Here is a 21,959-nt window from a genome sequence, read left to right on the forward strand (position 1 = left end):
ATTTGTGTAAAGAAGCTCAATGTTTAGATTATTATTTCAAGGTTGACTGCCTATTAACACCTCAAATTCTTTCTGCTAAAAGAAAAACTGGGCATATGGGTGGACATTTGTACATAGAGCCCAACACCCCAGACAAAGAGAAGAAGTTCTAGGAATCTGGTTGAAATGACTCTTACCCCCAAGCATGGGAGCCTCATTTGACTGACATTGTCATAAAGAATCCCATCCCAACTGGGACTCATTTGGCGCCAGGTTCTTAATCCCTTGATAGGGCCTCTCCAGCCAAGAAAAAGAAAGATCTGGGGACAAGGCCTATGGTGAAATTAGCCTCCAACAAGGAGAAAAACTTTCCGGGGATTTCCCCTACGAATCCTGGGCAAGGAGACATTTTGTTCGCAACCTCCGCTGCTTGTAATATGAAAACAGTGTTGGAAACTTTGCCCAATAATTTACTTGATAACTTCGCAAAGTTAATTAAAAGTGCAGTGGATGGTTTTCATGTTAAACTGGAGGCTTTAGAATCTATTGTTGCTAACTGGAATTCCTTAATAATAGGGGATGGGCACCTGGCATTCTAGTTAGTAGCACCCAGGAGGACCATTTCGAACGTACTGCCTAATATCAGGATTCATTCGCGTACCCCACATAACCATTTAAGTAATCCTAAATTAAATGATACTTTTGGGGGTAACCAAGGGCCCTAGTACGTACCTACGAAGAAGACATATAAATGTGAACCCTAGCAACAATAAGAGTATTGGGGCTTGTGGGTGCTCTCTCTTCTTCCACTCAGGAGTCACCTCCCCCTTTGGCCGGTTTCTCACTCAGCAATGATGGTAGAGGGATACTAGCCATCCCCGCCCACTTAGGTGAGGATAGCGGCAAATAGTTCAAGATTGCAGCTCCCTCCCGAATCCACCACACTGGTGGCAATTCTGGTTGAAGTTCCTCTCGAGGCCAGGTGTAATAGAAACCACTCTGGAACTCATTCGCAAGGTTGCACACTGGTGCAATAGCAAACTAGAGGATAGGAAGCACCTGACCACTCACATTATCATGGCCAGAAGAGTGGGATGGATAGGACTGAGGGAGAAACCGAGCAAGGGGGATTGCATTATTATTATCAACTTAGATCAACCGTTAATAGCAGGGATGCTAATACAACAGTTGGCTCATGTTAGTTTCCCCCTTTCAGGAATTAAAATGTTACCACTAGGATTCTTCTATCTGCCAGAGGGCTCACACTTTAACAGGAATATTAGAATGCCACCAGGGTTGCAGAGAGTCCAGGGGAGGAGGGAACAGGTAGCTCCCATTCAGTTGACTAATAGATTTCTCCCATTGAGTTCCCAGTGTAATAATGGTTGACTGACTCCTGTGCCTACAAGCCCTTTGCATGAGAAGGACAGGACAGGGAGAGTTAATCTCTCTGAAAAATTAGTACCTACGCAAGGTTCACACTTGAAGGTTATGTGCTAGAATGTAGCAGGGTTGAGTAATAAAATGGACAACAAGAGGTGGCTTAACTTATTATCAGAACAGCTATAGTGGGCCTACAAGAAACGTGAGACAGGAATAATTATTTTTATTTGGATGGGTATGCCTCTTATTTTTCTACTGTCCTACTTTCAGAATCTGGCAGAGCCAAGGGGGGCTTAGTAACCCTCATATTCATAAATATCCTGTGCAACTCTACACAGGTAGAAACAGGGTCTAGCTTCAGCGCTGCTCTGGCGAGAGCTTTAGTAAACGGGGATTTGGAAGTGCAAACTAGTGCTTTTCAGGCCTCCAAATACAGTGCATGTGCGCCGACCGCGCGCACCATTTGTCAGCCTGCCTGATCACTTTCACGGCCGCTTTGATGTTCTCAGTGAGCCGCGCGGCCACTGAGAACATCAAAGCGTGCACGGCGTCTTTTTTGCTCGCGCGCTGCCGGCGTCTCTTCCGCTCTGCTGCACGTTCGCCACCCGCAACTGTCACCAGTCTCCTGTTAATCTGAAATATAATTCCCTTTACCGTAACCTCAACAACGTTTTGGGATTGCGCCGTCCAGTCCTCTGGCATGTCACTGTTTCATCAGCAGTCCTTCAAACCAGCTTTTGATCACGCACAGCCAGCGTCTCTTTCGCCTTGCTGCACGTTCGCCAGCCGCAGCTCTCACCAGTCTCCTGTTAAACTAACAGGTTTCACTTCTCACGATGCACAGGTCACGTATTGTCGCACACAGGTGTAAACAGGAGGTCTAAACGTGAGGCGCTCCTCCCTTCCACCCCAAAGGCTTTGATCTCCGGGAGGGATTAGCTTCCCTGAGATCAAAGGCACCTACGGTAAAGCGTTTGCCCTCTGCCAACGCATTACCTCAGCACTCGATAATGGCATCTTCCCTACCTGTGGGCCCTCTACATATGTCAGTTAAGATGGCTCCAGCTCACCAGAACGCTGCCATGCCTGGTCCTGATGATAATTGGCTGTTAATCTCGCAAGTTAACTGCGCTATACTACAGGTGCCCTCTGCACACTAGAATCCATTGGCCCTGCGATCAGAGCATACGGGAGCGATGAGATCAAACTTACTGCATACTATATGCTGTCAAAATGGTGCCAGGATTACTGAACACTGCTGTGCCTAGCTCCAATAACAATTAACTATGAACCTCTGAATTAAAGGCAAGGAGCACAACCGCACAAAGTTAGTAGCGCTATGCTCCAGGCCTCACTGCACACTAACATCCCTCGGCCCTCCAATTGGAGCAAGCACGAGCGATAGGGACAGTAAGCGTGAGCAACAGGAGTACAAACCAACTTAATTCTGCACAATCAAATTAAATTAATTAAATAAGATCACACCAAAAGACTTCATAGCGGAAAATAATATATGTAATATATATTGCGCTCACATCTTCCTTATAAATCAGCTTGCGACGTGTGGTTGGCGTGCAGAGGATATACATAAGTACAGACCGAGTAGGAATCTGCACCAACAATTACTGCCATAGACTATATGAGAGGAACTCTATGGAAGTTTCATCACTTTTATCACACATCTCTCAGCCTCTCACATGCTCACAATGGTAAACCATATTTACCCACCAAAACCATCAACACCGAGTAACACGCTGTGACCTAATTCTGATTGTGAAGGCTTAACGGTAGATTCCAGTCACCATTGTTCAAACACGAGCAGCGCTTGTGAATGCATTTACCTAAGCACAAGGATGCAAGATCCACAGGCAAGCAATCTTAAAATATACTCTAACCTGCCTGCAGAAGAGCATACTCTCTCATACCATGCCTGCATTAGCCACTAGCCTGCTGCAATAGCAGTCATAAATTCAAGGAGGGTGAATGCGCACAGATTCTTTGCTGATCACTGTGTCTCCACAGCAGTGTATCTCTGGACTTTTGGTGTGACAGACACAAGAGAAGGAACGTGCCGATCTTTGACAGACACAGTCACAGGAACGTGCGACTCTTTTGGCCGCCGATACCTCAACATTATATCTGTCTTCTGTGCCAGAAATCTAAGGTAATCAATGTTGCTATTGCTCGCAAAAGTGAGGCTTGTCTACCCACATGGTAGCCCAGGAAAAAGCTTAAACCCTTGCAACCTACTTCTGTACCTCCATCACTACTAACAAGAAAAAGCATTTGCAATGCAACAAGTCTCGCATTTGCAAGAGTTATATTGGCATTGTAAATGTGAATGCCATTAATTTGTGTTTTTAAAACCTGCAAGCAGTGCGTGAAGACGCACTTTGTTCTTATAGTCCTTGCTTACGAGAAGCAAGACTGGCAGTAAAAAAGGCGCAGTTTTGCTTCTCGTAAGCAAGAACTATAAGTACAAAGTGTGTATTTTCACACAGCTTGCAAGTTTCAAAACACATAAATAAAAGCCATTGTCATTTACAATGCCAATCGCTCAAACTCTTGCAAATGCTAGACCTATTGCATTGCAAATGCTTGTTTAGTATATGGACTGGTACGCCCCTAGGGCCCCAGCCATATTTGTGCTTAACTTATTGTGAAACGTTGATATTTGCATATGTTCCTGACTTCTAATCTCATAAAGAGATTAGTAGAGTGTGTCTAGAAATAAATACATATATATTTGATATATATACCTGTGTGGTGTCCTTTCATTTGGTAATTCAAGAGATTATAAGGTAAAACAAGCTGCTTTACATTCCTCTGAGACATAGCCTTAAGGCTGCTCTCCACAGCTACCACTAGGATAGCATTCTTTAAAAGGTTGTCTTAAACATATCTACCATAAGAGTCTAATTGGACTGGTGCAAGGTGGCCACTATAACTAGTGACCAGCATATGCCAGGCCAACTTCTCACAGGTTGAAATGGGTGTGAAAGCAATAATGTATCCCGGAAAGCTATACATTTCAGAAAAGTAGACACATTTCTGAATTTAGCAAGGAGTTATTTGTGTAGATCCTTCAAAGTTTTCCTGTAGAAACTAACAGTTGAAATAAAATAATATTAACATTGAGTTGAAAAAAACAGCAGTTTGTGCCAATGTTTTCACCTGTACCTTCTTCTAACTATGGCAGATGTTTTAAATCAATATATCGTTAAGTATTCTGGTCCCTTCTGGTTGTGGTGATATATAGGACTTGTAGGTTCACCAAGAACCCAAGGTACCCAGAGCCAATAACTGAGCTGCACCTTGCAATGGGTTTTTATTGTGTACCGGGTATATAGCAATTCATTTCATAAAATATAGAGAGTTAAAAATAGGTATCAAGGACACCTATGTATTTCTGAAATGGGAACAAAATATAGAGTTTAGAAGCAGTAGTTATTTGCACATCTCTGAAATTATGGGTACCCATACTGGCAGGTGAATTAGAGGACATTTTTCAAAGTGACTTCTTTTATACACATTGTCTTACATTTGAAAGGACGAAATGCATAGCAAGTCAATAGTTAATAACAGTTGTTCTACAATTCTGTGTTCCCCAAGGTCTCTCAATACAAATGGTACCTCACTTGTGTGGGTAGGCCTAGTGCCCGCAACAGGAAACAGCCCAAAATGCAACGTGGACACATCACATTTTTCCGGTGAAAACTGATCCTGTTTTTTGCAATGTGCCTAGCTGTGGATTTTGAACCCTGGCTCAGGCCGCACCTAGGGAAACCCAGCAAACCTATACATTTTTTGAAACTAGACACACAGAGGAATCCAGGATGGGGTGACTGGTGTGGCTCACATTTTCCTCACATTTCTGTGAAACAATGTTCTGGAATCTGCGTGGATCCATAAACTTCCCCCCACCCCGCATTCTCCAATGTCTCCCAATAAAATTGGTACCTCATTTGTGTGGGTGGGCTAAGTTCCCGTGGCAGGGAAGGGCCTAAAATATATTTTGGAGACATCAAAATTACCAATCACAAAACAACCTGGTTTTGCAAGGTGGGGGGGCACCTGGGTTTTTTGGCTCCGGGCTCGGCAGCCATCTAGGGAAACCTACCAAACCCAGACATTTCTGAAAACTATACATCCAGGGGAGTTCAGGTAGGTATGGCTTGTGTGGACCCCCTAATGTTTTCCTACCCATAATCCCCTGCAAACCTCAAATTTAGCAGAACAAAATCAAATTTTCCTCACATTTCTGTGTTGGATCACCCCGCCAGCACAAATGTCCTTCTACTCAGCGTCCCCCTCAGTCTCCCAAGTAAAATAGTACCTCACTTGTGTGGGTGGGCCAATGGCCTGCGACTGGGAAGGGCTATAGGGATTGAGGGGATAGCAGAGCGAACTCTAAGCTCTATATTTATTTAAAAAATACGTTTTTAGGCAATTCTGCATTGCACACTCACACAAGTGGAATATCAATTTTTATCGGGAAACCATGGGGAACACTGTGTGGTAGGATATTTGTGCTGGCACCGTGATCCCACACAGAAATGTGAGGAAAATGTGATTTTTTTCAGCTAAATCTGAGGTTTGCTGGGAATTCTGGGTTGGAAAACGTTGGGGGAGCCATGCATGCCACGCATCCCTGGACTCCCCCCAGTGTCTAGTTTTCAGACATTTTTGGATATGGTAGGTTTCCCTAGATGGCCACCGAGCCTGGGGCCAAAAACCCCAGTGTCTTCCCTTGCAAACCGAGGTCGTTTTGTGATAGGTAAATTTGATGTCTCCACAATACGTTTTGGGCCCTTGCGTTTGGCGGGTACTTGGCCCACCCACACAAGTGAGGTACCATTTTTTATAGAGAGACCTGAGGAAATGCTGGGTGGTCAGAAATTTGTGTCGGCCCGGTGATCCCACAACTTTCCTATGCAAAAACCTGAGAAAAATCAGATTGTTTAGCTAAATATGAGGTTTACAGGGGATTCTGGGTAGCCATAACCCCCTGGACTCCCCGGGTGCCTAGTTTCTAGAAATGTATTTGTATGGTAGGTTTCCCTAGATGGATGCTGAGCCTGTGGCCAAAAAAACCCAGATGACCCACCTTACAAAACCAGGTTGTTTTGTTATAAGTAATTTTGATGTCTCCACAATACGTTTTGGGACCTTGCCTGTCACGGGTACTTGGCCAACCCACACAAGGGAGGGACCATTTTGATCGGGAGTCCTGGGGGAACACTGGGTGGGAGGAAATTTATGTCAGCCCGGTGATCCCAGAACTTTCCTACACAGAAACGTGAGAATAATGGGATTTTTTTCTAGCTAAATTTGAGATTTACAGGGGATTCTGGGTAGGAAAACATGGGTGGGGTCCATGCAAGCCATACTGCTCTGGACTCCCCCGGGTGTGTAGTTTCCAGAAATATGTGGGTTTGTTAGATTTCCCTAGATGGCCGCCGAGCCTGGGGCCAAAAACCCAGGTGACCTCCCCTTGCAAAACCAGTTTGTTTTGTGATAGGTACTTTGATGTCTCCACAATAAGGTCTGGGCCCTTGCCTGTCGTGGGATCTTGGCCCACCTACACAAATGAGGTACCATTTTTATCAGGAGACCTGGGGGAACGCTGTGTGGTTGGACATTTGTGCTGGCATGGTGATCCCACACAAAAATGTGAGGAAAATATGATTTTTTTCAGCTAAATTTGAGGTTTGCAGGGAATTCTGGGTAGGCAAACACTGGGGGGTCCATGCAAGCCATAACCCCCTGGACTCCCCCGGGTGTCTAGTTTTCAGAAATGTATTTGTATGGTAGGTTTCCCTAGATGGACGCTGAGCCCGGTGCCAAAAAAACCCAGATGTCCCACCTTGCAAAACCAGGTTGTTTTGTTATAAGTAATTTTGATGTCTCCGCAATATGTTTTGGGCGCTTGCCTGTCACAGATACATGGCTCACCCACAGAGGGGAGGGACCATTTTTATCGGGAGTCTTGGGGGAACACTGGGTGTGTGGAAATTTGTGTCAGCCCAGTGATCCCACAACTATTCTACACAGAAACGTGAGAAAATTGTGATTTGTTTCAGCTACATTTGAGATTTACATGGGATTCTGGGTAGGAAAACTTTGGGGGGGGGGGGGTCCATGCAAGCCATACCTCTCTGGACTCCCTCGGGTGTCTTGTTTTCAGAAATATTTGGGTTTGTTAGATTTCTCTAGATGGCCACCGAGCCTGGGGCCAAAAACCCAGGTGACCTCCCCTTGCAAAACCAGTTCGTTTTGTGATAGGTACATTGATGTCTCCACAATATGTTTTGGCCTGGGCCCTTGCCTGTCGTGGGTGCTTGGCCCACCCACACAAATGAGGTACCATTTATATTGGGAGACCTGGGGGTAGGACATTTGTGCTGGCACGGTGATCCAACACACAAATGTGAGGATTTTTTTTTTCCAGCTATATTTGAGGTTTGCAGGGAATTCTGGGTAGGAAAACATTGGGAGGTCCATGCAAGCCATAACTCTCTGGAGTCCACCGGGTGACTAGTTTTCAGAAATGTATTTGTATGGTAGGTTTCTCTAGATGGACGCCGAGCCCAGGGCCAAAAAACCCAGATGACCCACTTGGCAAAACCAGATTGTTTTGTTATAAGTAATTTTGATGTCTCCACAATACGTTTTGAGCCCTTGCCTGTCACGGGTACTTGGCCCACCCACACAAGAGAGGTACTATTTTTATCGGGAGACCTGGGGGAACACTGGGTGGGAGGAAATTTGTGTCAGCTCGGTGATCCCACAACTTTCCTACACAGAAACTTGAGAAAAATGTGATATTTTTCAGCTAAATTTGAGGTTTACAGGGATTCTGAGTAGGAAACGTTGGGGGGCGGGGAGGGGGTCCATGCAAGCCATACCTCTCTGGACTCCCCCAGGTGTCTAGTTTTCAGAAATATGTGGGCTTGTTAGATTTCCCTAGATGGCTGCCGAGCCTGGTGCCAAAAACCCAGGTGACCTTCCCTTGCAAAACCAGTTAGTTTTGTCATAGGTACTTTAATGTCTCCACAATACGTTTTGGGCCTCTGCCTGTCGCGGGTACTTGGCCCACCCACACAAATGAGGTACCATTTTTATCGGGAGAACTTGGGGAACGCTGGATGGTAGGAAATTTGAGTTGGGCCAGTGATCCCAAAATTTTCCCACACAGAAAATTCAGGAAAAGTTGATTTTATTAGCTAAATTTGAGGCTTGCAGGGGATTTGAGGTAGAAAAATGTTGAGCGATCCACACAAGCCACACCTTCCTAGGCTCCCCTAGGTGGCTAGTATTCAGAAAAGTCTGAGTTGGTCTGTTTCCCTAGATGGCCGCTGAGCTCGCGACTAAAAACGCAGGGGACTCAATCGAAAACCAGGTCGTTTTGTGATAGGTACTTTGATGTCTCCACAATATGTTTTGGGCCCTTGCCTGTCGTGGGTACTTGGCCCACCCACACAAATGAGGTACCATTTTTATCGGGAGACCTAGGGGAACCCTGGATGGTGGGAAATTTGAGGCGGCTCGGTCATCTCACAACTTTCCCACACAGAAAAGTCAGGAAAATGTGATTTTATTAGCTAAATTTGAGGTTTGCAGGGGATTCTGGTTAAAAAAATGTTGGGAGATCCACACTAGCCACACCTTCCTAGACTCCCCCTAGGTGTCTAGTTTTCAGAAATGTCTGATTTTGGTAGGTTTCCCGAGATGGCTGCTGAGCCCGCAACTAAAAACGCAAAGGATTCCCTCGACAAACCAGGTAGTTTTGAGACCGATAATTTTGAAGTCTACACCAGTGGTTCCCAAACTCTTGACTCCTGAGGACCCCCACTGAATCACTACTGGAGTCCGGGGACCCCCAAGCAATTTTTACAATTTAAATGTCAAAAAATTAAAACAGGCCGGCTTTAGTGCTGGTGGCGCCCTGTGCGACAATGTTTGTTGGCGCCCCCCCAATGACCACCTCCACCAGGGAGTCTCTCACTAGCACCCTTTAACAGTGACGAAGTCTCCATAACCACACTCTCTCAGATGCATTGAATTAGTTATATAGCGCCACTCATACCAGTGCAGGGTGTTCGAGCACTTTGCATCACACACACATTACACAGAGACAATCAATCATACGTGTGTAAATCAGTGTATAGGAAATGTTACATAAGCCAAAAGACTAAAAGTGTAGGAGTCACATGTCATCCATACTGGTAGGCAGTATAGTTTAAGAGTACTTGGTGTGGAGAAGCCCAAACTCAGAGTCGAAAAAGAAACTGCATAGTTGGGAGTTCTCTTTAATAATAAGAATCGATTTCTGCCAAATTAATCCTTTTTGCAACATTAATCAATTTTCTAATAATGTATTCTTTGCAGTGTGTATGCAGTTCTGGGATGAAAGTCAATAGCTCACTATTCTATATTAGGAATTTAAGTTATAAATTGCAAGTAACAAAAGGAGGTTTCTTTTGAAAGCAGTAACCTGCTGATCTGTACATACGCACTCTGTAATCACTTGGTACACGTTCTTTGCAGAAGGCATATTAACCCTCTGCACTAACTTCACGTAAGTCAAAACCTCAACTATGCAAAATGCTGATCTGTCTCGGACGATAATTAATCACAGGAGTTATTGTGACATTTATGTGAGCCTGGTAATTGCCGGGGGAAAGAAACGCTGCAGCAGGTGCTTCAAAAGCGTAATAAACGTTCAAGCACGGCGCCCCCAGAAAGGTGGCACCGGTGGCACCGCCCTAAAGCCGGCCCTGGCGCTCCATGCTTCTTAAAGTTATAAATTGCAAGTAATAAAAGGAGGTTTCTTTTGAAAGCAGTAACCTGCTGATCTGTACATACGCACTCTGTAATCACTTGGCACACGTTCTTTGCAGCAGGCATATTAACCCTCTGCACTAACTTCACAGAAGTCAAAACCTCAACTACACAAAATGCTGATCTCTCTCCAGGAAGATAATTAATCACAGGAGTTATCTTGACATTTATGTGAGGCCTGGTAATTGCCGGCGGAAAGAAACGCTGCAGCAGGTGCTTCTAATCTAAAAAGCATAATAAACTTTCAAACACGGACCCAGGAAGCCAGCGGCCGGTGCGGTGGCACCGGTCGCACCGCCCTAAAGCCCACCGGCCGCTGGCTTCCTGGGTCTGTGTTTGAAAGTTTTTTATGCTTTTTAGATTAGAAGCACCTGCTGCAGCGTTTCTTTCCGCCGGCAATTACCAGGCCTCACATAAATGTCGCGCAACACCCATTGTACTCCCGTTGTGTGTGTCGGCCCTCAGCCCGGAATGAGACTTCACCCGAGCACTTCAGAGGTATTTAAAAGCCCATTTGCACGTTATTGATGCCTTACTGTTTCACCCCTTCTAAGAGCCCTGCGCAGCTGCGGGGCTCTTAGAAGGGGTGAAACAGTAAGGCCACAATAACGTGCAAATGGGCTTTTAAATACCTCTGAAGTGCTCGGGTGAAGTCTCATTCCGGGCTGAGGGCCGACACACACAACGGGAGTACAATGGGTGTTGCGCGACTGGTACACCCGGCCTACACACGACGACCTAATTCCCCTGGCCTTGCCCAACAGGTGTAAATGTAACATTTTTTAAATTAATGATAAAGAAATAAACACTCACGTGCTCTAGTAGTGGTCCGAGGTGCCGGAATGCAGGTATTTAGCGAGGTGAAGCGGAGACAGGGCATTGGGCGGCAAAATGCTCCTGGGCTGGCTGCAGACGCGAGGGAAGACGCACTGCCGTGGGAGCGTGCGCGTCTATGAAAAAATAAGCCAATCACCCTTCAGCTTCCCCGGCCTAAGCTGAAATGGTGATTGGCCCGATTTTTTTTGGTCCTGCCGCCCCTGCGCTGTCATTCACAGTGCTTGTATGCTTAAATGCTTCGTAATATTTAAAAATAGCTGACTCGAAGGCACTCCAGTTCGCGGACCCCCTGGAAATGTGTCACGGACCCCTGGGGGTCCGCGGACCACAGTTTGGGAAACGCTGGTCTACACAGTACGTTTTGTACCATTTCCTGTCACGGACACTTGGCCTACCCACACAAGTGAGGTACCATTTTTATCGGAAGACCTGGGGGAATGCTGGTTGGTAGAAAATTTGTGGCGGCCCAGTGATCCCACAACTTTTTCCACACAGAAAAGTGAGGAAAATGTGATTTTTTAATAAGCTAAATATTCGGTTTGCAGGGATTCTGGGTAGGAACATTTTGGGAGATCCACACAAGCCACACCTCCCTGGACTCCGCTGGGTGTCTAGTTTTCAGAAATGTCTGGGTTTGGTAGGTTTCCCATGATGGCCGCTGAGCACGGGACCAAAAACACAGGTGACATCCTTGAAAAACCTGGTTGTTTTGTGATGGATAGGTGGACACCTGTGTTATTTGGTCCTGGGCTTGCAGACATCTATTTAGCCTATTCTATTTAGCGATTCCCACCAAATCAGAATCCTGTGTCACCACCTTGGCTTCCAAGATTTTAGCCTTTTCATCTGGAATGGAAATAAACCAGCAGTCCAGTAAGTCAATGGGATAGTGATACAGTAACTATGCTTTATGGTAACATTTCCCTAGATCTCTTGCCACAACTCCTTGCCCCACACCTCCTTTGAATGTATCATCCAGTTATGGGCATGCCAAGTGGCTAAAATATTGGCAGTAGACCACATGTGAGTGTAGATGTGGCACTTGCCTGGGAATTCTTGTTTCAAGGCTTGTACACAGCGCATAGTTCTTCTAATTGGCTACTCTTTCCTTCTCCTGTAGTAGTCAACAATTTCTTTGTCACAGGATTTTATGACATTTCCTTCCAATGCCTCTTAGCCCCAACATACATAGCTGAGCCATTAGTAAACCACACATGACATTTTGTCTTCTGAGGACAATGCTGCAAATGGGTTGCCCCACTTTCCAGGGGACTCATGTATCTCAGGCACATCTGTAACACCTCTGTATCTTGCACTGGGGCCTGTGCCACATGTTCATGCAACACTGCAGTGCCTTTTTGACCTACTTGGGCCCTGTCCCGTATGTGCCACTTCTACTTGATTATGCTGGCTTCTTGCACATGCCCTATTCTATGAATCTTGGGAGACCTCATCACCCATTGCATTATAGGAATCTCAGGTCTCAGAATCACATTGTGCCCCATAGTCAACTGCTTGGCATCAACCAGGGCCCAATAACATCAAAGCAACTGCTTTTCAAAGGGGTATACCACCCTGTAGCATCTGGTAACTTCTTTGCCCAAAATCCTAAAGGCACCCTCTTCTTTCCATGTTTCTGCCACAATCTCCAATTGGCATACTGCCCCTGGGCTGTCACATTCAGCTCAACACCCCCCTCTCGTACTGGCAACAAATACAAAGCACGCTTTATTGCCTCCTTCGCTGATTCAAATGCATTCTGTTGCTGCTCCCCCCATTCAAACTAATTTTTCCAATGTGTAACTTTGTACAAAGGGGACACAATCTGACTCACGTGAGGAAGATGCTGTCTCCAAACACCAAACAATCCAATGAACCTCTGAGCTTCCTTCCAATTTGTGGCACAGCAAAGTCTTCAATCTTTTGTCTCACTTGCGGTACCACCTCTCTGTGTCCCTAATGCCATTGGATACCCAAAAATGTCACATTTTGTGAGGGTCCCTTTACCTTTGTGGCATTTATCTCGTACCCTTTACTCTGCAAGTGTTCCATAATCCTTTCCAGTTGGATCTGCACCTGTTGTTGTGTCTCTCCCTGTACCATCACATCATTAATGTAATGTAATGACAAAGCTGCACCCTGGGAATAACTGATACCTCATCTAAGTGCTCTGCCACCTGTTGGTGACAGATTTTAGGACTATGCAAATACCCCATAGGAGCCTTTAAAATGTAAACTGCCGACCGTCCTGTGGAAATGTGCCTTTTAATGAGCACACCGGTGCAGGGGTCACCCTTCTCTGTCCACAGGTCCGTAGACCAACAAAATAGAGATTGGCACTGAAGCTGAAATTCAAATAACAAGTTTATTAATCACTCATGAGTGGGACCATGTCCATACAACACCCTCAAGTGTTGCAGGAGGTAGTACATTAAATACACAGACCATGGGGATTTATACACACTTTATTGCAGAGTAAGCATGTAGCTACAAATAGAAGGTACAGGCCTACACAGAAATAGTTACTGACAAACATGGGCAGATGAGTGATCACATAGGTGCACATGCATCAAAACAAGAAAAAGCGATTCCTTATTTGCGATAAATAAGGAATCGCAAATAAAAAATTGCTAACCGGAATCCATCATGAGATTTGCCCAAAAATAGCGATTCGCTATAAATCTCAAAAACGAGATCGAGTACACAAAAGCGACTCGCAAACACAGGAAATCGCAAAAAGCGATTTCAGTAATAGCGATTTCGATATTAGCGAAATCGCTATTAGCGAAATCGCAAAAAACAGGTTGAACTGGAAGCAGACTGATGACATCACAATCAGGAAGTCATCCAGTCCATGCTTTATTCAGTGCCCTGAGGAGCTCAGAGGAGGAGTCAAAGAACTGAAGCTGAGCTGAGAAACCTCACACTCTGCATCCAGCTACTGTTCCCAGACCTAGGATGGACAAAAACGATGCAGGGAAGAGTGCCACGCCTAGGAAGAGGAAGCTGAAGTTCTCTGAGAGGGAACTTGAACATCTGATTGAGGGTGTCAGCAGCAGTCATGATAAACTGTTTGGTAAATTGTCCCTGAAGGTGCCAGAGGCTGTACAGCGCAAAATATGGCTGCGCATAAAGGAAAAAGTGAATGCTGAGGGAGTCACACACCCCAGCATTGAGGAATTGAAGAAAAGGTGGTATGACCTGAGGAAACGCGCCAAGGAGCACATAGCAGAAAGGGTGAAGGAAGCAGCTGGCACAGAAGGGGGTCCATCGAATGCACCCGCAAACACAGCCCTTGAGGACCTTGTTGAGGGGACAATCGAGCCTGAGGCAGTCGTCGGAGTGACACAATTGGACACATCCGGCGCAGCAGGAACACCACAAGGTAAGATGCATGCAAGCGATAATCCTCTACGTACTGTATAATTGTGCACATTCCCCCAGGCAAATAACAGTGTACAGGTAAAACCCCCTGCCACGTTTCACCTCATACACAAAATGCATCATGGGAGTTGTAGTCATGTCAGACAAGTGGTCATTCAAAAACTAAAATGGTTAATTAAACATACCAATACCGCATGCCAGCCAGTGTGTTTAAATCAGTGATTTATTTTGATAGAAGTATGCCAAATGATAAACAGAATTAGGATCATACAAGACTAACACTGCACTGTTTCACATCACAGATGCAGCGGAGGCAGACTCCGAGGATAGTGACCAGCTCGTCATCTCAGAAACACCTGCAGAGACAGGTGCAGAGACTCCTGTGGTCCCAGAAAACACACCACCCCCACCACCAAAACGTAGGGCACATGTGCCCTCCCTGCTAGTAATGGAATCCGATCAGACTCCAGCACCCACTACATCCTCCAGCCAGCCACGTGTCCCTCCACCAACTCCAACACAGGTACAGGTGCAAACAGGACGACGGCGCAGGCCCAGGGCCCGTATTGCGGCACATGATGAGCAGGTTAAAAATGTATATGGCGGCGTGGAGTCTCAGACGCTACGTGTGCAGCACCAGCAGGGGAGACACTTGGGCATGGCGGAGCAGGTAAAGAAACAGATTTTGTATACCTTCTCTATTTTGCATGAAAATACTAATTACATAATCATTCTAAATATTAACCTGTATTCATTGTTTGGAGTGTTGTGATTAATCAACAACTGCACCTTAATAAACACAAGATACACGTGGGACTAAAATGCTAATTGCATGGCTAATAAAGGTATTGAGTAACTATGGTACGCAAACTAAGTGTAGAATGTGTTGATATAGGAGATTGCATGATTTATGTTGCTTTTGTGATGGTTTGTGCTCCTAGTGTTGCGGAATGTAAATATCATTGTCATGTTAATTTGTATTCATGATCAAAGTATAAGCAATCGCTCATTAAAATTCTGATTCGACTATAATATTGATTATGTTAAACGGAGTGAATTAATTAGATAAACTGAATATTGATTAATAGGAAATGAGTCTGTGATTCTTTCATAAGGTATTGATTTACTGAAGTTTTCCGAAGCTTTAAATGTGTTTTAGCTGGTTCAAAATCACCATCAACCAGTCCAACTAATTGGTCCATCGACCAAGTGGTGGAGTGCCTTGATGTTAAAGTTAGGATTCTATAGGTACTGATGTATATAATGTATATAATATAAAGAATTTTCTCCCGATAGGTAACAAGGAACCCCCACATGTCCAGCACTTCTTTCCTCCTGTGTGCAGATTCGAGTGAGACGTATGAGTGTTGGTGTTATGGGCCCCACCAATAAATGCGAGTGTGAATGAGTAGGGTGATGACGAGTCTGTAACGCAGGGAGGATATGTAAATTTGCCCTTTCCGCTGGAGCAGTTTTTCTGGTGGCAGAGTTATGGTTTTATTGCATTGGTTTGTTGATTATTGATTTTTGATTATTGATGATTGATTATTGATTTATGTTCTAACACTCTATGTTGAGTTGTGTTGCATTTTATGTTGTTTTGAAGACTTCCGGGATGTAGGAAGTTGGATGCCCTGTAGGTACACGGGGAAAACGTGTGGCAAGTGAAGTCGCACTGTCTATTGTCTGGTTGCCCTGTAGGTACACGGGGAAATGTGTGGCAAGTGAAGTCGCACAACGCATTGTCTGGTTTCGAGTTGGTAACATCGTCGTGTGTTATCGATAGGGACATTTCTGTGTGAAAGTGCGTGAGTGAAATAGCAACAGGTTCCCTCGTGAAACTCTGGCCTTAATTCTCAAGAGCATTGTAGTCTCCACATGTGTTTTATCCCCAGAGAAACGGTTAGCCTTTTTGCTTGTCAGAAGGGTAAGGTAGAGGGAAGTGCTACTTTATCGGCGAAACTGAATAATTCTGTGGTAGGGTAGAGGTAAGCGCTGCCTACTGGAAATGCAGAATTCTTGTGTAAATGGACAAAACTATCCTTTTAGTTTAGCGGAACAGGCAATGGTGGTGTTTTTATGTCGTTGCGAACAGATTTGTATTGAAGAAAACGTAAGAGAAGTTTGCCGATAAAATTTGTAAAGGAGGGGTCAGCAGAAGCAGGAGTAGCAAGAAAGACTGATGTCAGGAAGACCGCGCTGGGATTGGCCAGTTGTGGAGAGACGTAGACGCACAGGATTGGTGCGTTAGTGTGAAGACGAGCTAGGAGTGGAGAATCACAGTGTGACATAGACGCACATGATTGGCGCATTGGTGTGACTCGCGCTGGGATTGGACAGCAAACGGAATAATCATAGAGAAGTGATTCGAGAAGTTGGGTGATTCAGGACTAAGAATAAGTAAAAATGATGTATTACGATCCACCAGAGAAGGAGAAAAAGTCATGGTTCGTGAAAATTAAAAGCTTATTTAAAAAGGATAAGCCAATTGTGACTAGGGAAGGACACATACTTCCTCCACCGAAATCGCCTGCATCTTTTATGGTAGCGAAATATGGATACCATACATGTATTTGGCTAGATAATTGGGCAAGGTGTACAAAAGAAGATGGAGTCTTAGCGTTTTTAGAAAGTGGTTCATTTAGTTTAGCTGTATTAAGGAACTTAAGAGAAAGAATGATGAGGTTAGAACCAAGATCTAGACCTACTCAATTTGAAGTTTTGACAGAGTGGGAAGAAGAGATGTATGAAAGGGAACGGCATCGGAGTGGCAGAAGGTATAATTACATGTTTGGTAGACTGTGTGGGCAGGAAAGTCATGATGACCGAATGAGGACATGGCGGAGTGCAAACATGACTGATGGGATGTTTCCATTGAGAAATACTGAAGAGACGAGTGATAGAAAGCGTACAGGGTCAGAAAGTTATAAGTACGGTTTGAATGAGTCGGAGGATGATGTGCTAGAGGGCATGTTTTATAAAAATCCTCCCCTGTATCAACCAAATTCTACGTTGCTGACACCGAGTGCGCCAGTAAAAGAAACCCTGCGAAATAAAAAATTTGAGCAATCGCCACCTGATTCAGGGAAAAATAATCCATTTAGGGGCTCGGAAATAGCCCAACCTGACAGGACTGAAAATGAAACTCAGCTGAATTGGCAAGAACTACTCTGGAATTAACTGAAAAAATTAGGGAATTAACTAAAAATATGGAAGCCGTAACCGTGCCTGTAACTATAGGCCAGTGGTGCCTGTCTTTGATAAACAAAAAGATTGTGAGCATTGTTTAACAGTTCCCTACCATAGTAATAAACAAATCGAGACAGCGAATCTGGAGGGAATGCATGGGGAAAATTGGTAGGAACATCAGGTTTAAGTACTCCTAAAAATCTGACGATAAATCAGAGTCCTGCAGGTAAGACGCTGATGACAATAGAATCAGCACCAGAGACCCCAGAAAGAAATACAGAGCGAATGAGAAATTAAACAATCCCTGTAGGTCCCACTTCTGATGAATTAAGTGATTGGTTAAGGAGTTTACAGCGAAAAGATACAGAACCTCAACCTTTAGATGTGGCAAAATTGAAGGTAACATTGGGAAAATTAATAGTAGGGACTATTCCAACTGAAAAATTAAAGGCATATCAGGATGAAGAGCTAATGTTTGTTTGCAAGAGTATAACCTGGAGAGCGAGGAGTTTGCATGAAAAACTGGAAGAGACAGCAAGTGAAATGGGCATAGACTTTGAGAAAATAAGTTCATTGCAGAAACCATATAGAGTAGATTTCTCTGAAAAAGATATTGAAAATCTGAATACTACAGGAAGATTGACTCAGATTAAAGAATTGATTGCCTTGTTAAGAAAATGGGGTGATTCGAGGATTCGTCTGTCCCGACCCTCTGGAAACATGCCATGGTCACACCGTTGCTGAAAAAACCCAATGCTGAGCCTGAGTGTCTGTCAAATTACAGACCCATTTCTCTTCTCCCCGCCTTTTCCAAATGTTTGGAGAGACATGTTAATTCGACCTTAGCCTCCTTTGTGGAAAAAAATTCTCTTTTGCACCCCTCACAATCTGGTTTTCGTGTCGGCTTCTCTACAGAAACCACTCTTCTTAGAGTCACTGAGCATATCAGAAACCTACTGGATAAGAGTCAGACGGTCGCGCTTGTACTCCTTGACCTAAGCGCGGCCTTTGACACTATATCTCACGAAATTCTTATCAAGGCACTACGTAGGAATGGAGTGTGTGGTAAGGCACTGGACTGGATCCGGTCCTTTTTGAGCGGCAGGTCTTTCCAAATAAATTCCTCCATAGCCTGCTCTGACTCTTTTGCAATCTCACACGGCGTACCACAGGGCTCTATCTTGAGCCCGCTGTTTTTCAATATCTATTTGAGACCTCTAGCTGATATTGCTGAAAAATCTGGACTCGCCCTGATGACCTACGCCGACGACTCTCAGATCATTTTCTCCCTCTCAGAGCCCCGTCCTTCTTCCTCTTCTCTCCTTAAGCTGGGGCTGCAAAACATCCTGAATTGGATGACCAGCAACCAACTAAAGTTAAATGGAGACAAGACGGAGGTTCTTCTCCTGGATAAACAGCATGAGCTGTGGAATTCTTCCCACTGGCCTGACCAGTTGGCCACAATTCCTTCCCCAGTGACCCATGTACGAAACCTGGGATTTATTCTGGACAGTACTCTTTCTATGAGTAAACAAGCAAACAAAGTAGTGGGTCTTTGTCTTACCATTATCAAATGGTTACGGAAAATCATATGGATGTTACCCCTTTCTACTCAGAAGACCGTTGTCAATGCCTTGATTACTTCTCGGCTTGACTACGGTAATGTACTGTATCTTGGCTCTAACAAAGCGGTAGTTAACCGACTGCAACTTGTTCAGAACGCTGCAGTCCGTCTACTCTGTAAAATCCCGAAACATTCGGAGGTCTCAACTCATCGCAAGAAACTCCACTGGCTTAAGGTGGAAAACAGAATTCGCTTCAAAGCTCTGACCGTGATGTTTAAAATCAAGGCGGGCACGGCTCCTAACTATCTTTTATCTCTGGCCCAGCTCTACCATCCTAAGCGTAGCCTTCGTTCCCAATCACTTTCATATTTTTGTATTCCAAGATTTAAACTGGCAAGAATGGGTGGCAGATCTTTTGCCTTCCTTGGGCCCTCGTACTGGAACGCCCTCCCCCTCTTCATTCGCAAGGAGGAAAACTATGACAGGTTCCGTAAACATCTTAAAACCTGGCTTTTTGACCTATAATCTCAATCAGCTTGTTCTGGTCATATTTAATGTTTTCTGCTGTATCTCGGCGCCGGGAAACCCTTTTTGGGTAGCTGTTGCGCCTTACAAGTTCTAATAAATAAATATAAATAAATGTAGACAGATGGAAAAGTAGGTGGTTTCGAAAGAGAGACGACACGACAGATAAGACCTTTTTGGCATTTCCGGTAAGAGAAAAAGAGACAGTAGTCACGGAATGCCCTATGAGGGAAATTCCAGGAGGAGGTTCCTTGGACTAGACAGGGCATTTTGTCATTTACCAATGATTTCCCCAGGCTACGAGAAAAGCCTGTGGAGTGGTATCGGCAAGTAGAAAGGTTTGTTAAATTATCCAAAGTATTGTGGATTGATTTGAATGGTCTTTTTGATATAATTGTACCGGCAGATCTATGGGCAGAATGTAAAATTACAGTAGGTTGGCCCACTCAAGAATACCCTAGGGATCCTAAAACGGGAGCCCCCGATCTAGAGGTAATGAGAAAATATGACCAGGTAATTCCTTTTCTGAAAAATAAAGTGCCACGAGAAGAAACTGATTGGGTAAAAATTGATAGAACTCATCAAGAATTTAAAGAATCTGTCCATGCCTATTATGAAAGATTGCTGTTAGCTTTTAAGCAATACAGTGGTGATGAGAAATTGAGTGAGAAGGATTTAAGTCATTTTGTATATCGATTTGTTTATGGTTTAAGACCTGAAGAAAGTGAAATTATTAAACAGTATACAGTGGATTGGCAAAATAAAAAGATAGATAAAGTATTGAGACATGCAAAATATTTTAGTGACGAAATGGAGGCAAAACAACGCAAGCTGAAAGAGAAGGCCATGTGGGCACAGGTTAAAGTAGCTAAGAGACAAGAAGCTCAGCTGATTGAACAGGCAAATGGCATGCGCCAAGTGAGACAAAAACCTTATATTGGAAAAGGAAAGGGACAAATTAGCTTAGAGCAAGCAAAAAAGAAATGGCCATGTCATAATTGCGGAAAAGTAGGGAATTGGAAAACAGAGTGTAAATTGCCCCTGAGTGCTAATGGCGATAATGCATTATTGAATCCACAGGTGCAGAATGAGGTGAGTTGTCAACCACCGTGACAGCAGCAGGTTGTTACCCAACAGTGTCAGGTGCCAAAGCCACCTTTTCCACAGAGCGTAAATTCTCAGAGATACAGTAATGACACAGGATTCTACACCGAGGGACAGGTAACAAAGCTACCATGCGCTAGTGCTGTTTCGCAGTATTGGCTGCAGCGCGATGAGAGTGAGTCAGAAGAGAGTTATTGACTGTGCCCAGGAGAGGAAGAGGAGTGCGTACTTGGCACGACTCTAGAAGTAGACCAGACAGGACCTTTTGTGGATGGAAGATAAATGATGAAAATATTATTTCCTGGTAGATACTGGTGCTACTCGTTCAACTGTTAGATCAGCTGACATTAAAAATCTTCCTCTCTCGGGTGACACAATCCAAGTAGTCGGAGTCTCAAATAGACAGATAAAAACTTATCTTACTGATCCGGTAAAAGTTAAAATAGGGAAATTCACCGATATGCATCGATTTGTTGTATGCAATACTAGCCCTGTGAATTTGTTAGGGAGAGATTTGTTGTGTAAGATGAACTGTACAATGTTCTGTACCCCTGATGGCATAGCCTTTGAAACTCCTGATGAGGATGTACTGTATAGAATGACAATGGCTAATCTGGAGCCCAAAATTACTGAGGCATTTGCTGTATTTGACCCGTGAGGAACTGCCTCAAGAATTAAAGAAAACAGTGAAACCTGAGGTGTGGGATTTCACGGGAGAAGATATGGGAGTAATGAAAAAAGTAGACCCTGTGAAAATAACAGTAAAAGAAGGAGTGAGCTACCCGAACATTCCCTAGTATAAGTTGACACCAGAAATAATTGCAGGAGTGACTCCTGTAATAGATAAAATGATTGAACAGGGAGGTTTGAGAGAGATAATGAGTAGTCAGTGTAATTCACCAATCATGGGTTTGAAGAAGCCTAACGGAACTTTCAGGATAGTGCAAGATTTGAGAAAAGTGAAGAAAATTGTTGTACCTTGTTGTCCCGTTGTGCTAAACCCTTCAGTGATTCTATATCAGATTCCCCACGATGCCAAATGGTACACAGTCATTGACCTGTGTCATGCTTTCTTTTCTATCCCATTGCACCCTGACAGCCAACAGATTTTTGCGTTCTGGTTCGGCGAACATACTTTGACATGGTGCA

Source organism: Triturus cristatus, chromosome 3_2 (genome assembly GCF_964204655.1).
Source record: "Triturus cristatus chromosome 3_2, aTriCri1.1, whole genome shotgun sequence".
In the NCBI taxonomy this organism is placed as follows: Eukaryota; Metazoa; Chordata; class Amphibia; order Caudata; family Salamandridae; genus Triturus; species Triturus cristatus.